The sequence below is a fragment of the Thamnophis elegans genome, chromosome 2 (assembly GCF_009769535.1).
Source record: "Thamnophis elegans isolate rThaEle1 chromosome 2, rThaEle1.pri, whole genome shotgun sequence".
Taxonomy (NCBI): domain Eukaryota; kingdom Metazoa; phylum Chordata; class Lepidosauria; order Squamata; family Colubridae; genus Thamnophis; species Thamnophis elegans.
In genome coordinates this window covers 107,209,562-107,225,863 of record NC_045542.1, presented here as the reverse complement: position 1 = coordinate 107,225,863, position 16,302 = coordinate 107,209,562, and the positions used below count along the sequence as shown (strand labels likewise).

General features: G+C 36.7%; 1 protein-coding gene across 1 annotated transcript in view; it reads right to left on the bottom strand.

Annotated features, from left to right (window-relative positions):
* PRKCD (protein kinase C delta) overlaps positions 1 to 10,793 on the bottom strand; it is a 60,179-nt gene extending 49,386 nt beyond the window's left edge. Inside the window, 1 exon segment of the mRNA XM_032238881.1 lies at positions 10,458 to 10,793. The gene's annotated coding sequence lies outside the window, so the exon portion shown is untranslated.
* Between the last annotated feature and the right edge of the window lie 5,509 nt (positions 10,794 to 16,302).

Here is a 16,302-nt window from a genome sequence, read left to right as displayed (position 1 = left end):
GTCTCTTCTGAGGCTTCCAATCAGCTGCTGGAAATAAAGGAAGCAGCTTCTGTGAATCTGCAGCCTTCTCTGACTAAAGGAACCACTGTGAAAGGTTTTTGGCAATCTCAGGCAAAACAAATCGCTTCCTCAACTCATTGAAACGAATCACATTAATGTGGCATACCCTATTTTTCATTTAATTTGAGACTCTTTATGCATTGAGATGAATGTCTAAAGTCACTTCTAATATTATTGTTGTATTTAAATACACATTCACACTATAAGTCAGTGGTATCATCCTTCATAACATAAACATTTCAGTTTCCTTTCCTTTTCCAGGGCACTCAGTGGCTTGCAAGGGATTTTTTTTTTTAAAAGAAAACTTTTCAGTATTTTGAGTTAAGCATATTTTATTTTTAAACAGCTTTTTAAATTCGTATTAATTCTCCTCAGATATGTTTCAGAAACTTTAGATAACAGGCATTAATATGTTGAGGAACCTTTTATTGTATTGTGCAATAGACATCTGCAGAAAATGAACTGGAAATGTACATTATTATAAACAAATGTACCATATTCCAAAATAAATACAATATATTTTATTGTTTATTACAAAATAGATTTTGTTTTAAACTTGTTGCTGCTTTAGTGATATTTTAGATAAACACTCATAAAAACTCAAATTGGTGGGCTTATTGAATGTGGTAAAGGCCTGTAGTAGAGTAGAAAGTTTTGGAGCAAATCTGGTCAAATATGGACCCTCCCCCCCAATTTTAGCCTTTCTAATCAAATCAAAAGTTAGAAAGAAATTATGCAATGATGTTTTGGAAACTGTCCATCCAGTCATGTGTCAACAGGGCAACTCACCCCAAACAGAATGGAACAGGCCAAATTTGATATTTGTGGGGGGGGGGGGGGGAAGAAGGATGGTTAAAAACTGGAGCACAGGTAATCACCAATGCATTGTATGGGAGAAGCAACTGAGCAGTTGTTTGAAATACTGCCAGTTGTTGCATTATAAGCCTCTCTTATCACTGATTGGGTGGAGCTGCAATTAAGGGGTTGAAAAGAATTCCAGCAGTCACACACTGCAACTCGCCCCTGGTTTGATATTAACTGAATTAATGGGGCAGTCTAATCTTTCGGACAAGATGTTTCGCTCTTCATCTATTAAAATATCCCATGCAAATCTTCATGGAGGCTCTTTTGTCTTTTCTTCCATGGAGACAATACAGATAGCCCTCGACTTACAACACTTCATTTAGTGATGTTCACAGTTACGACAGCACTGAAAAAAGTGATGACTGTTTTTCACACTTACAACCGTTGAAATATCCCTATAATCATGTAATCAAAATTCAGACTCTTGTCAACTGACTCATATTTATGATGGCTGCAGTATCCTGGGTCATGTGATTAGCTTTTGCAAACTTCTGAGAAGCAAAGGGAATGCCAGATTCACTTAACAACCTATTATCCCTCAATAGGTACTGCTGTTATTAAGGAGTTGGAAAGAATATTATAGTCATACTCTGCAACTCTCCCCTATTTTATTATTATCTGAATTAATGTTGGGCTCTCTAATTAACTGTGTTACTAACTTAACAACTGCAGGGATTCATTTAACAATTGTAACAAGAAAGGTTGTAAAATAGGGCAAAACGCACTTAACAACTGTCTTACTTAGCAACATAAATTTTGGGCTCAATTGTCATAAATCAAGGACTATTTGTATTGTCTCTGACAATTATGAATGCTATATTTCAAATGCACTGATGTAATACAATAGCTTGGTAAACAGGTTAATCAATTAATTAGTGTTTGGTATACTTCCTATAGATACCAATGTAAGTATCAAGATTTGTGAAAAATTAGGATTTTATCAATTTATTTTACTTTAGCTTAACATTCATATAAACAGGTGATCAAACCTAGAGGATTTATGGACAAAGATAAAGGTTGTAAAAAAAAGGAATTTGACCCCAAATTGATTTAAAGTATTAAAGTACATTGATAAATTATTGAATTTTTAATAGAAGAAACAAACATACATATGTATTTTCTCTATCTAATTATAATGATTACAAGGATTTTTAGTTCCCTGATTTTCATTTTTATTCCTGGACATATACTTGGACTTGGATTTCTTCATGGAATTTAAGTGATCAAGTTTAAAAACCATTAGGAAAATAATTATAAATTTGTTATCTAATATCTCTGACATCATGGGAAAGGTTTGCACTTCCCACAATTCTGTTATATGTCAAGCATTAAGGGTTGCATCTTATCTATATGAAATACACTGTTGGACAGTTCCTTTTTGAAAATTGTTTAGGGAATGATCAGATGCAATGCTCTGTTAGATTAGACAGACCTCTGTTGCACATAGTCTAGTAGTCAATTGTCCAGAAAACTGTTTCCTAGCAGGCAGCTGTTAGAAGCAGGCATGATGCCACAAAGATTAATAACTATTGTATGTTAGTCTTCTCATAACTTCCATAAAGTGGTTCAACCTTTTTTGAAGTCAGCCAAATGGGTAGCCAACATTACATTTCCTGATAATAAACTCCCAAAGTTTAATTATGTTGGGGTAAAAATATTTTTCTGTCCTGATTTTTCCAGTTCAACTTCACTGGGTAACCTCTGGTTCTGTTGTCCTAGAAGGGAAAATAAGCTTCTCCTTGCCCAATTTATCCAAACCATGCATTATTTGCATCTCAGCCATATCCCTCTCATTTGCCTCCTTTGTAAATTAAAAACACCCAGATGCACAACCTATTCTTATAGGGAAGGTGATTCAAATCTTTGATCATTTTAGTTGCCCTCCTCTGAACTTTCTCTACCTCCACTATATCCTTCTTGAGCTACAGTGACCAGAACTGCACACAACATTTTAGGAGAGGTCGTACCAAGGATATACGTATAAGGCAATTCTGATATATGCAACTTTATTTGCAATACATTACTTAATATCGCTAACATCCTTCTGGCCTTTTTTGTACTGGATGCACTATGTGTTGATACTTTCATTAAATTGTTTACCCTTATTCTCTTATTAGTCATTACTCACTTTGATCTCATTAGTTGCATGAATAGTTAGAATATTTAGCATTAATATCACATTTGCTCACATTAAATGAAATCTTCCATTTTGATCCCCCACTCATTTAATGTGCAGAGTTCACTGCGGATCTCTTCACTGTCTTTGTTTTTCCACGCTAAACAGATTCGTGTTATTTGAAAATGTGACTCCACTAGTCACACCTGTTTCCATATTATGTATAATGTTGTATGTGTCCCTTTGAATCAATGTTGATTTCTGGCAACTAACTGGACAAGTTCCTGCAATGTTCTTGGCAAGATTTTTCAGAAGTGGTTTGCCATTTGTCTTACCCTAGACTGAGAGAAAGTGACTAGTCCAAGGTCACCTAGCTGGTTTTTTGCATAAATCAGCAGAACGCACAGTCTCCTGGTTTCTAACTTGATACCTTAACTATTACATCAAACTGGCTTTCTATAAATATTATATAATACAATACAAATTATAGCTAGAAATATTTGGGCAAGATGAGGCTGAAGCTTAGCAAGATGATGTGTTGATTTGCAGGAGAGTTGCCCAGGAACATCATAAGGTTTTATAGTGACTTTTGGTTTTTTTTCTCTTCCTTCCCTTTCCTTCCCTTTTGTGTTTTGTGAATTGCCCAAGATTGTGATGTCTATGCAAACATTATTTATAATAATAATAATAAATATGCATTATTTAAAGGAAGGAAGAAAGACTAGGATAGAACCCTGGGGAACCCCACTAATACATGCCTTTAGCCAGTTGCTTGCCTATAAGACGATCTGCCCTTTCATTCCATGGCTCTTAAGCTTACTGAGAAATCCTTGATAAAGGACATTATTAAAGGGCTTTTGGAAAATGTAAGTAGATGATGCCTACTTTGATTAACTTTAGATAACAGTAATATTGCTAACAGATATTAACATGATTTTGAAGTATATACCAAACATTGACTTTATCATTGTATGAAGAATTAGGCATTTAGAACGCAGCAAAAAGAATGCTTTTTCTTTGATTGAAAAGCATTACTCTGGATTTGCAGTCTCGGATTGATGATTCGAACTGGCTCTTTATAAGTGTAGTGAAAAATCTGATCAATATTATTCCATTTGGACATTTGATTTAATAAAATGCTTCAAAACTGAGCAGTTTTCTCTATATATGTTTCTGTCTTCTTTTTTATTTTTGTATGTGTTTGGTTAATGTTTGTATCATCTTTTTTCCTGCAATAAAACAATAAAAATAATGTTTTTGCTGTAATTCTCCAACTCTCTAGTATTGTATGGAAATAGCCAATCTTTGCTCTCTCATTAAAATGATATGCGATATAATTCACATTATATACACAAACTTCTCTGGGGCAGTGCTGCTTCTGCTAATATGGTAATCATCCAACTAGGAGTTTTGTTTTTATTCTTCAAAATAAAGACAACACTATTTTAAGAAATTTCTGCTCAAATAATTAAGCAAAAATGATGAACCTATAAATTTCTGTACCCCTTCCACTTTAAATTGGATTAACTTTAGAAAAAGGAGCACTATTTATTTGACACTATTTTCCGCTTTCTTCGTGTTTTAAATTAATCTATACTTCTTGATTTATTACTGTTGCTGTATATGAACAAACATAGTTGCTATAAGAAAAATCACTTCAAAAACATTATTTTGTTTGTTTCTGTTTCTTCTTGCTACTTGAATCAATGTCTCAATATAACTATGGGTCTTAGTTCATAAACTCTAACTGAACTTCCTGGACCCAAAAGCTATTGGTATTCAATAGATTTGAATAACCCTGCATTTGCACAAAAATAACAGGTGCAGAATATTCATTGGCAGTAACCTATGACTGAGTCAGCTGATCAGAACCCATCCAACTAGACTACACGTGTCAGGTTTATGTACTATGATGTCAATGTTTCAAGAATTCTTGCCTGTCTACTCGCCCTAATGATTTGAAAACCAAATATAAGAAGGAGCATCTCTTCAAAAATGTGAACTCCAAAAAGGGGGAAATAAGGAAAATAACCCATTCATTGATAAGTATGTGCATAGTTAACATACTATCCCTTTTTTTAGCAAGCAAGTATGTAATGCAGAGAAAAAAGACTAAAAAGTAAATAAATAACATTAAAGGCAGAAATTAAAACTACGAAAAGGAAAATATAATTAAATCTAGTTTATTCCAACACCTTTCTTTATACTATTCTATCTTGACAAATTATTCTTGCTTCCACTATATCTACACACTAACTCATACATTCAATTTACAGTAACTTATAGGTTTCTTCTAATTTCATATAACAAAGATAACATAAGCATGTTCTTGCAAAGCATCGTTTTCATATCTTCATAAAATATTCTTTCCTTGCAATAGATTGAAGAAAAAACATGCTTTGTCAGTATTTCCAAATTCCTTTATATTGTGAAAATCAGTTAGAACATTACATTTCTCTATAATCTACATTTAGTGGCATATTAAAGGACTTAGTTGTAGCTAGTTGTCACATATATCCTTTTTCTTATATTATGTTTGTGTTATTTTTGTGCTTGTATAATTAATAAAATAAAAAATGAAAATTAATATTTGCAAAAGACCATATATTAAGTGACATCTACCAGCATAAATTATTCATTCTATTTCCTGTGAAACACATCTATCTTTATTTTTTATAATTAATTTTTTCAGATCCATATTTCTTGCTGTGTCTCACATCTAACATTCACTGCAAATCAATTCAGTTCTCAGTCAACAATATGGCATTGTCTGCAATCAAAATAACATACACATCCATGTTTTTGATAAATATTATCTCCAACCTCTTAAGGATTCAATATACACATATTGATAAATACCCTGAACAATTAATGGGGCATTATACATCCTTGTCTTATTTCTTAAAACATCAAGCCTCCTTAGATATAGTTTTTTTTCCATATCAATATATACTTATATTTTATGACCTTTCCATGAGTTTTCCTTAGCTTTCTCACAACTAAAACATAGGCTTTTTCAAGACATACAGTATCTACTTAGCAATTTTTCCAGCATCTTTGTACTATATTGATACAGATTTGGAATTCTGAATGCATTGTAGCCCCAAACTGATCATCACATTTACCTATGTTATCAAAAAGCGCTTTGTGAATTTGCTTTCTATCATCTCTTCTAATTTCACCATTTTTTTCAGGATAGATAAACACATTTACAAAATGAACACTAAGAATACCTTCAGATGTTATGTGAGCTCAGAAGCATTTTTTTGGAAAAAAATGTGATGCTTGAGGACATGCTTTTTTATTAAAAGAACTCAATAATAAAATCAACTGCAGGATGGATCTGGTGGACAGCAAAGATGTTTGCACGAGTATTAGTATTCTCAGGTACTGTGTTAAAGATCCATATATAGATACATCTGCCTCATGGCATTAAGGGATCAGAATCACCGTGGGGAAATATGTCTACAAGTCACCTGGCAATGAGAACATAAGACAACACACTGTTATTTGTCCTCAGTGAATAAACTAGCAGTCTTCCAATGGCAATAGCACTTAGACTTATATACCGCTTCACATCCTTTGCAGTCCTCTCTAAGTGGTTTAAGGAGTCATCATATTGCCCCCAATAATCTGGTTCCTCATTTTACACACCTCTGGAAGGATGGAAGGCTGAGTCAACCTTGAGCTTGGTGGGATTCGAACAGCCAAACTGCTGGTAATTGGCAGTCAGCAGAATTATCCTGCAGTAGTGCATTCTAACCACTGAGCCACAATTGCTCTTCACTAAATTTTGTTAAATTAACTAAATTAACTAAGGACAACTTATGTACAGTAATACTAGATCATGTTTAATTAACATCAGGCCATTTCTATCCACAACTGGTCACAAGTGAATCTGTTTAAATTGATAATGATTCATCAAGACTGTGTCCCAATATGGATCTAGAAATAACCACAAATTATAGACCTGGTCCTTCAGGATCTTATTCTACATATGAACTTATTCTTATGAGCAAAATCTCAAAACAAGATTCTAATTTTGCTATGATTTCATTTATCTCACCATAGTATGATTCAGTTAATTGTCCAGTACAGGTTCTATTCAAAACACTCCTTACTCAGACAAGTTAGATGGACACCTCCTAAAATTTCAGAAAGATGGTATGGGGGATAAAAGAGAGATGTAAGATTTTAAAACAAAACTGCCACAATTGAGTGTTTCCTTGGTTTGCATCCTAAAACAGACAATTAATTCAGAATGATTCCATGATTGATGGAATCAAGCCATACAACTCGAGTACATACAATCTCTCTTTCTCCCTCCCTCCCTCCCTCCCTCCCTCCCCCTCTCTTGATGAATATCATCCCTCAAGGTTACCAAATCCAGACATAAAGCTAAACTTAGTGTGTGCATGAATGCCTCAATTAACGTCTTGTTTAAAGAAGACAACTCTTACAGGATTTCATAGTCTCCTTGGATCTAATTGGCTATCCCTTCCTTATTAGCATAACAAACCAAGATAAGCCAGGATGAAGAAACAAGTGAATCTCATCTACATCCTCAGCAACAGGAATTCATCCAAATCAATGGATAATATTTATATATGTGCTCACAATTCACGGTGGAGTTCCCATTCTACCGAAAGTGTGTTATGTGTGTTTACCACAATAAATAACTAAGGGCACAGTTACTGTGTTAAAACATACTAATACAATAGTAGATATCAAAATTAAATGTTTAATAGATAAAAATCTCATAATTTCACATTAGTATCATTGAGAGCAATTTGTGCTACAATTTAAAAAAAACCTATTCACTAAATAGTACACCGCTATTCAGCATTCTTAAACTTGTAAAGTTGATGAAATATTATATGAACATCTGAGTTAAATATGACTTTAGAATTCAAATAAAGACAAATAAATACTTATATCTCCAAATCCAGTCATCTATACTTTTTCCATGCACACATATATCCCACCATTTTATCTCTATAACACTCTATAAAACAAGTAGATTTGACTAAATGCTAATGAGTGGTCCAAGGATCCAGTATGTTTTTATCATTTTAAGGAGCACTGAAAACCCACTTATCATATACTATGCTGTACAATGAATACATGAATAATGAAGTACTTTTATGTTTACTTAGAAGTAAGATCCGCCAGATGCAATAGAGATTACTCTTAGGAAAGTGTACATGGGAATGAAGCCAAAGGATAAATAATCCTCCTGTTTAACAAAATGTTTTACTCTAACCCTAGTCAGATGCTCTAGCATTCTGAAGATCTACAATTACATTTAACTTGAGAATAAACAAATTGTACCAATTTACAATATTCTCATATCCTGATGAATTAAATTATTAGCGTCCACCTCTATATTCTTTACAAATAGCTTGTTATACTTATTGGAACTAAATATTTTATATCCCAAGACTAGATCAAAACTAATAGTCCCCTATATAAAATTTAAACTTTTTGTTCAAAAATGGTTGTATTGTGACTAGGAGCAACAAGAAATTGTTATATGCATTAAAAAAAAAACTTCAAACAATTTAAGGACATATAACCAATCAATGTAAAAAAAGTCCATCTCTGGAAAACCTGGATAATTATAGTTTGCTACCTATAAAATATACTAATAGAGTATGTAAGATATACTAGTAGAGTATGTTCAATATTGCACACTTTGAAATCTACTAGATATAAACATTCCTCCCCCAAATATACAAATTTGCAATGCCAAAGAAATTTCCCACTAATACCAGTAATGCAACCATGTAGAAAAAATTCAGTTCCTGGTGATTTAAGTAACAAGATACGTCCAATCAGAGTAGATATTATGTAGACTGGAGCTTTGCAACCTTCTTAGGCTAGTGGAATGTTTGCAATTTCAGAAATATAGTTAAGAATTTTAAATTCTCTGACACCACTGGTATTTACTATGTACTTATTAGCATGCCAAATTAGTCATGATCTGTAGTCATCTGACTCAGCATTTTAATTTCTAGGAAAGTTCCTACACTTTATTTATGTATTTAACAATTTGCTAGTACCTAGGTAGGACATTACATTTTAGGCACATGAAAGACTCTAATCAAAGAAAATTAAGAAATCTAGTGCTCTCAAGTGTTATTGCCAGCATTAAAAAAAAGTTTTGCTTCAGCATAAGGCAGCTGCCTATCTTTTTATCACATGGAACACTGAAAAAGTTCCAATTCATTCTCTGTCCACCCACTATTAAAGATTAAGGTTCACAAGCAGATAACAGATATACACCAGAAACATACTTGCACGGCAAATACTTTGAGATGACTAATGTAATCAAACTTATCCATTCACTGAACAGGAAAGCAAATATCTCTCTGCCTCAAGCTAAACAATTACTGACCACTTCTGAACCCCAACTCCAGTCAGCCTACAGTGGAAAATCCCCAACTTCCTAAACACTAAACCAATCAACTTGATCCTTGTAGATGCAGAAATCAGGGTGTGAGCAGTTGTGAGCCAACTGATCACTGCACAAAGTAAATGAAGATTGCAAGACATATTTCATAAAACCCGTCAACCACCTGTCAACATAATCTGTCAACCACTGTCAACTTTCCGTTCAGAGCAACGTTGTTAAAAGAGTTAGGCAAACACACACATGCTGAATGTTTCTATTGGCTAGCAGTATTACACTTGATCACTTGTTAAAATGTTGACATAATATTTTCACACTTATCCTTTCAGGTGAGCAGACCTCTTGCTAACATCACATTTCTGATTTTGCAGGACAACAGCTTTTGCAAATGTTTTCCCCCCCGAACAGAGCAGCCTCAGGTGTCTCATTCCAAGGCTCCGTTTGTCCATGGGTTCTTGGTTTTTGTTTTTTCTTCCCAAAGACTCTTTGACAATGTAGGGAAAAATGTGAAAGGATGGATAAACTGCAACAATAGTTGTGCTACATAGATCAACCAGGCTAAAGGTGATGCCTTAGTACCAACCCATCAACCTCCTATTTCTGATTAAGACAGAAGCTCAATGTTCAGAAATGTAGTAAAAGTACTTCAAGAAAACATGGAGTCCCTTAAAACAAGGAAGTCCCGGCGGAGCTAGTCCTCCAACAGATGTTGCACACAGCAGCTCTGCTCTGACCAGGAGTTATGAAAACCTCGCCAGCCGGTCCTGCTTAAACTCAGCAGCGCTTTGCCCCATTCCGGATTCCCTGCGAGCGCAGAGGGAAGCAGGAAGGAGGAAAAGGGCAGCTCCTCGGAGCTTCTTTCATATAAAATCTGCCACCCAACCCAAAGCGAGAGGCGGGTGTCAAAGTCGCTCTTCCGAAGGAGGAACTCGAGTTTCTCAGGGGATGGACCGCAGGCTGACGGCGAGGGGTAGTGGGGGGGAGCGAGGGGTGAGACTACCGCACCTTCGAAGGAAGTCGGAGAGGAGAAAGATGCTCAAACCGTCCACACGACTCCCCTCAGGACCGGAAGCAGGGGGCTGGCGGGAAGAGCCCGTGTCCAAAAGAGAAATGCCTGAGCCCGCTTCCTCCTTCGCGAAGGAGGCAGCCGAAGTGCTTCCAGCCGAAAAGGGAACCCGCTCCTTCACTCCACGCGGGAAGAAGTTTCTCCGAGCGGCGGAATCCCCCTTGGCGCCCGCGGATCGATTACCCGTCTCCGTCGGAAGGTCCAGGCTGAGTTGGAAAGGCGCAGGACTGCTCGGAGGGCGCTCCGAGGCCGAAAGTAATGCTCTGAAAAGCGAGAGCCCCGTCGAGTGGGGCTGCCTCCGCGTCGGACCGCCCTCCCATGGCACTCTCGCACCTCCCATGTTTCCTCCTTCTCCTCCTCCCCCCTCCCCCGCGCGCTCCGCCTCGGCTCGGGCCGGACGCGCTCACCTGCTGCTGGGACTGGGGCGCGCGGGGATTTCCCCCCTCCCGCTCCACCCCCCGCAAAGAGCGCCTGGAAAAGCAGAGTCATCCACGCGGTCTTTCGCTTTCTTTCCTTTTTCTTCTTCTTCCCCCTCCTCCTCCTCCTTCCCGGGCCCTGTTACTTCTCCGCTTGGGACTTTCTCCCAAGCGAGAACGCCCAAAAGGGAACTAGTTTGTACGAGCCTCGCCCTGTCGCTCGGGGCCCTTCCCTCAGCGGCTGCCCTTCCCTACTTCGGGAGGAGGGCGCGCGCAGTACCTGACACCCCCTGGTGCTCGCCATAGGTGCTTCCTGATAAGAGACCATTCGTTGGTCTTCCTGCTGAGCGGCTTCTGTGAGGCGGAGAAGTGGGGGTGGGTGGAGGTGCCTTGGAGGAACTCGGCAGCGAATGGTGTTGGGTTTGGGTGGTTCGTGTGGGGGATGTCCCTTGACTCGCCTTTGTGTTCAGAGCGCAGGAAAAAGATTTCAACGCTGGGTAAGGTATGCCTGGCCTGTGAGGAGGGAAAAAAAGGCTCAGCTTCTTTTCACAATTCTTGCAATAATTTATAAGGTAGTCCTCAACAATTGAGCCCTAAATGTATGTTGCTAAGTGAGAAATTTGTTAAGAGAGTTTTGCCACATTTTATGACTTTTCTTGGCACATTTGTTAACTGAATCGCTTCAGCTGTTAAATTAGGAACACGGTTGTTAAGTGAATCTGATTTCCCCATTGACTTTGCTTGACAGAAGATCCCAAAAGGAGATCATGTGATCCTGGGACACTGCAGTTGTCATAAATGTGAGTCAGTTGTCAAGCATTCAAATTAAATCACATGACCATGTGGATGCTGCAATGGTCATAAGTGTGAAAAATGGTCACAAGTCACTTTTTTCGGTGCTGTTGTAACTTTGAACAGTCACTAAGTGAACTGTTGTAAGTAAAGAACCATCTGTAGTCTAGTTGGATGGGTTCTAATAAGCTAAGTCTGTTGTAGGCTACTGCAAATGAACCAGCCACAATCTGCACTTGTTATTTTTGTGCAAATTTAGGGCTATTTGGTATTGTTGGTATTGTTGAATACCAATTCCTTGGGTCCAAGAACCTGTATCATTTTCTGGGGTATTTTCTAACTTTATGACTACATTGTACTTTGTAGAGAATAGGGGTGTATGTGCCTTTTGATCCCAGTGTTATTGGCACCTTTCAGCTGGAAATGTAGTGGTTTGTATCCTCCACCTTTTTTGGATGGTTTATCCTCACTAGCACTGACTTTCCCCGCTTCCCTCAAGCTTTCGTTTTGATGTTGAATCTTTTTTGATACACTAGATCAGAATTAATAGCCAAGTTAAACTTAAGGGAAAAGGGAAAGAGAGATCAAAGCTGATTATGATGCTTAATTTACTGTAGTACTCCGATTCCATACAAATAGGGTTTGAGAGCCGGTTTGATGTGATGGTTAAAAGTGTTGGACTAGCATTGAGAAGACTGAATTTTAGTCTTGCCTTAGGTACAGAAACTAGCTGGGTGACTTTGGCCCACACACTCTCTCAGCCATAGAAAAAGGCAATGGCAAATCACTTGCGAAAGCACTGCCAAGAAAGCTGCAGGGATTTGTCATGTAGTTGCCAAGAATCAAGACAGACTGGAAGGAAAAAATACTGTTCACTCCTGTATTGCCAGATCTTATGGAACTTCTGCTTTAATTCTAGCTGGTAGGAATAAACTATGGTCCAAAATTAATAATTTGGATAACATAATATGCAACAATGGTTGATTTGCTTTACATCTGGATAATTACAGATATTTCTTAAGTTTCTGCAAATATAAAATCATTCCTTTTTCAATTTTCCATCAGGAAAGCACAGAAGTTGCAAGGAGCCATAGTGTAAATTCACCAGATATTGTCTCCTCAGACTCTTGACTACAGTTTATATGATCGGTCTAAATTTAAATTGTACGTGGAATTCAGTGGACAGTAGTATTTTAGTGTGGTTGTTGCATCAAAAATAATTTCAGATTCTTAGAAAAGGCTTGCATATTCTTGTGGCAATGATTCCAGTGCAATGATTCCACTTCATTGCCGTAATAATTAATAATAAAATACTTTATGAACGTGTAGTAAAAATCCAGTTTATTTAAATATATGCTTTGGGAGATTTCAGTTGGTGCCTGATTAGACAAGGATCATAGGCATAATGATAAAATGCAAACTTTGGGAAATCTGAATGTTCCCAATTCAATTTCCAGCAACATGTTGACTGAAAGGACAAGATGTAAGAAACATTTTTTTTCCTGAGATCTTGGAAGGTACAATCTTGCAACTAGGTACCCAATTTCTTTATGGTTTTTGAAACTGATAAGTACACTTGGCTTAGATGTTTCATACTTCTACTAGTCAAAACATATGTTTATCAAAAGGTAAATTGTTCAAGGACTAAGCAAAAAAACTACTTGCTGTAGACTTTATATATGTATTAATGCCCAGAAAAATAGAATAAAATTCACAAATAGTAACCACCTAATACTTAGGTAAACGTACTCACAGAGACATAACATGCATACCCCACTTTTCTCCGTCTCTAGACAAAACATTCACAACTTGGACAAAACATGCTAAGCAAGGCTATGCAAAAGTCTAATATTAGCCCCACACATTTACTTCCGAAGTACAATGCCTCAGAAACCCAACTCTCTGCTGCCCAACACTTCCTACAACTTCTTTATCTTTCTCTCCCTCTCACCCAGTTAGATAAACCCCAAACACTTAAGCTAATCTACCAGCAATTGTTATTCTTTAACAATGCTTATTCAGCCTAAGAGACACTGATATGCATTCTTGAAAAAGAGATAAATCTGATATTGTGCTTTGCCAGTTTTCCATTAATCAAACATCTTGCTCTTTTACAGTCAAAGAGTAAGGAGCTTGGTAGAAGAAGTGGGAAATTGAAGTTATATGAACAAATAACCTGATGTTATATTCAGAAATTTCTTATGATTGTTTTATCACATTAAAAGTTTCGGTTGTCTGTACTGAAGTAATTTTCAAAAGCATGGTTTTACTGTCTTCATTTAACAGGAACATAGATGAGAAATGGAGAAAGCAAATCAGATATCCTCTGACTAAGCAGTTTTCAAGGCTGATTTTGTAGTATCTATGTAACCAAAGCCACCTTTATTTATCCACGCAGTAGAGTTATGCTTCAGTTAAAAATGATAGTTCGCTTTGAAATGAACTGCCTGTGATTATGCTGCTATGTCTTTAATGCTGACTACTGTTTCTTTCAAATTCTCACTTCCTCTTTCCTGACAAAGGAGGACAAAAGTGTTGGTTAATGTCTGTGTCTTATGTTGTCTAACTGTGATAGATTCTAAGAAGCACTCTTCTTTGGGTCAACTTGTGGTTCACCCTTTCTGTTTCTGAAATGTGCAACAAATTCTGATGCGTAGCCTTTGTCCAGTTATTTCATGCTACACATACCTAGTTTGCCTAATTACAGTGTCTCTGTTTCACTCTGTGTTTGATTTTTTTTAACCAATGACATTTTTTTAGTATATGTGATCAGTTAAACAGGAAGTATGCCTTTTTAATCAGTTCTCTTAATTAAAAAAGGAGAAAAAACATTGGTATGTGCTTCTTGGAGATACAATTATAAACATAACACAAGAGGCTTTGTTTTAGAAATTAGATGGCAAATGTGTACTGTTTATTTAATCCAATGCTCTCATAAAACCATAGAATTACTCCTGGTGTTTGCAGTTTAAACAGAATTATGCCATAAACAGGGGGAGCAGTGTGGCATGCAGTGAAAAGGGCTGAGCTAGACCAGAAATATCTGGCTTCTGTGCCCATTCAGCTATTAAGAATGACCTTGTAGTAGTCATCAGAACTTTTGGGGAGATATTACATTGGAGGGGGGGGTGTATGTTTCTGGGACGCGTATCCTCTCCTGAATAAATATAAGCAAAGAAGAAGTGAAACATAAGTAATCAATTCAGTCTTCAAATTAGATGTTACATAACAATTAATTTTTAGAATAATAAGATATTTGCTCTGGGCTTCACAGAGTCAAATTTAGTAGTGAAGAGTAGAAAGAGGTCACATTGAAAAGATATAATTTTGTGCTGTCTTTCTTGGGTTCAGTCTATGTCTTTATCCGGGAAAGTTAAATTACCTATAAGGACTTCAATCTGATGGTTTTGCTCTAATGTAAGAACATGAATTCTTTAATAATTACCCCAAAAACTATTCACAGCTGAACACGAATCTGGAGCAACACATGGAAACAAATGCAACATTTAGCAAAAAAATAAAACCATTTCCCTTAGCTGTATAGCTAAAACTAAGTTCCAGTTATTTTGCTTCCACTTTCTGATCCATTTGTAACCATGTTTGCACATTTCCCAAGAAAATATTCACCAGCTTTCCCTAACCTGATGCCTCCCCCGCCAATACATTTACAATTGTCATTAGCAATGCCAGCTTGGAAACTGTTGGAAATGAAGTTTGGGGTTAATCAGAATGAGAAAGGTGAAGACTGGAGAAAAAGACACTTGAATACAGTACCACAGTTAGCCACTGATCACTATTGCCTGGTTACCTGTCCTATTTTTTTTTAATCCTGATGCCTTTATTTTGAAGTGCTTTATTAAAATTTCCTAAATACCACAATAAAATATTGGCAAGAAGAAGATATAAGTAACTACTTTCTTTGGGGGGGAAAGTCTTATTTTTTAATTAATTAATTTGCTTTCCCTTATATCCTTCCCACTTTACCTAATTGTAGGGGGTAAAACTATTCAAGAATTGAGGCAGTGGGAGTACTAGTTACTTCTTACCACAAAAGTACCAAGGAAAAGGAAGAATGGTCACTGCGGGTTTTCTTCTAATCTGTGTGTGTTGCAGGCAGGGGAGAAATCATATGTGTGGGAAATTAAAGATGTCATAGAGCAGCTGAACTAGTATTCCTGCAGAGTGAAAGATGTTACATGACAAGCTCCCTGCAGGTCATAAAATATTTTCAGTAACAGAAAGAAAACCAGGAAGTAGAAACAGAGTGGCATCTAAGTGACACATGGACTGAAAGTTTCTGTTGAGAAGTTCAGTTCAGTTTCAATTAATGGAAATGAGTCTGTCTGTCCTTTTTTTTTGTAGACGGAACACAATCTCTGTTATTCTCCCACTGATTGGAGGTTAACAGCAGCGAGACACAAGATGGTTGCATATTTTCATCCTGGCCGAAAGACTGGGAGGTATAAATGCTATGTTCTTTGAACTTGGCAACTTTATGTGTGGACTTCAGTTCCCAGAATTCCCCAGCCAGAATTCTGGGAGTTAAAGTTCTTATATCTTAAAGTTGCCAAGTTTG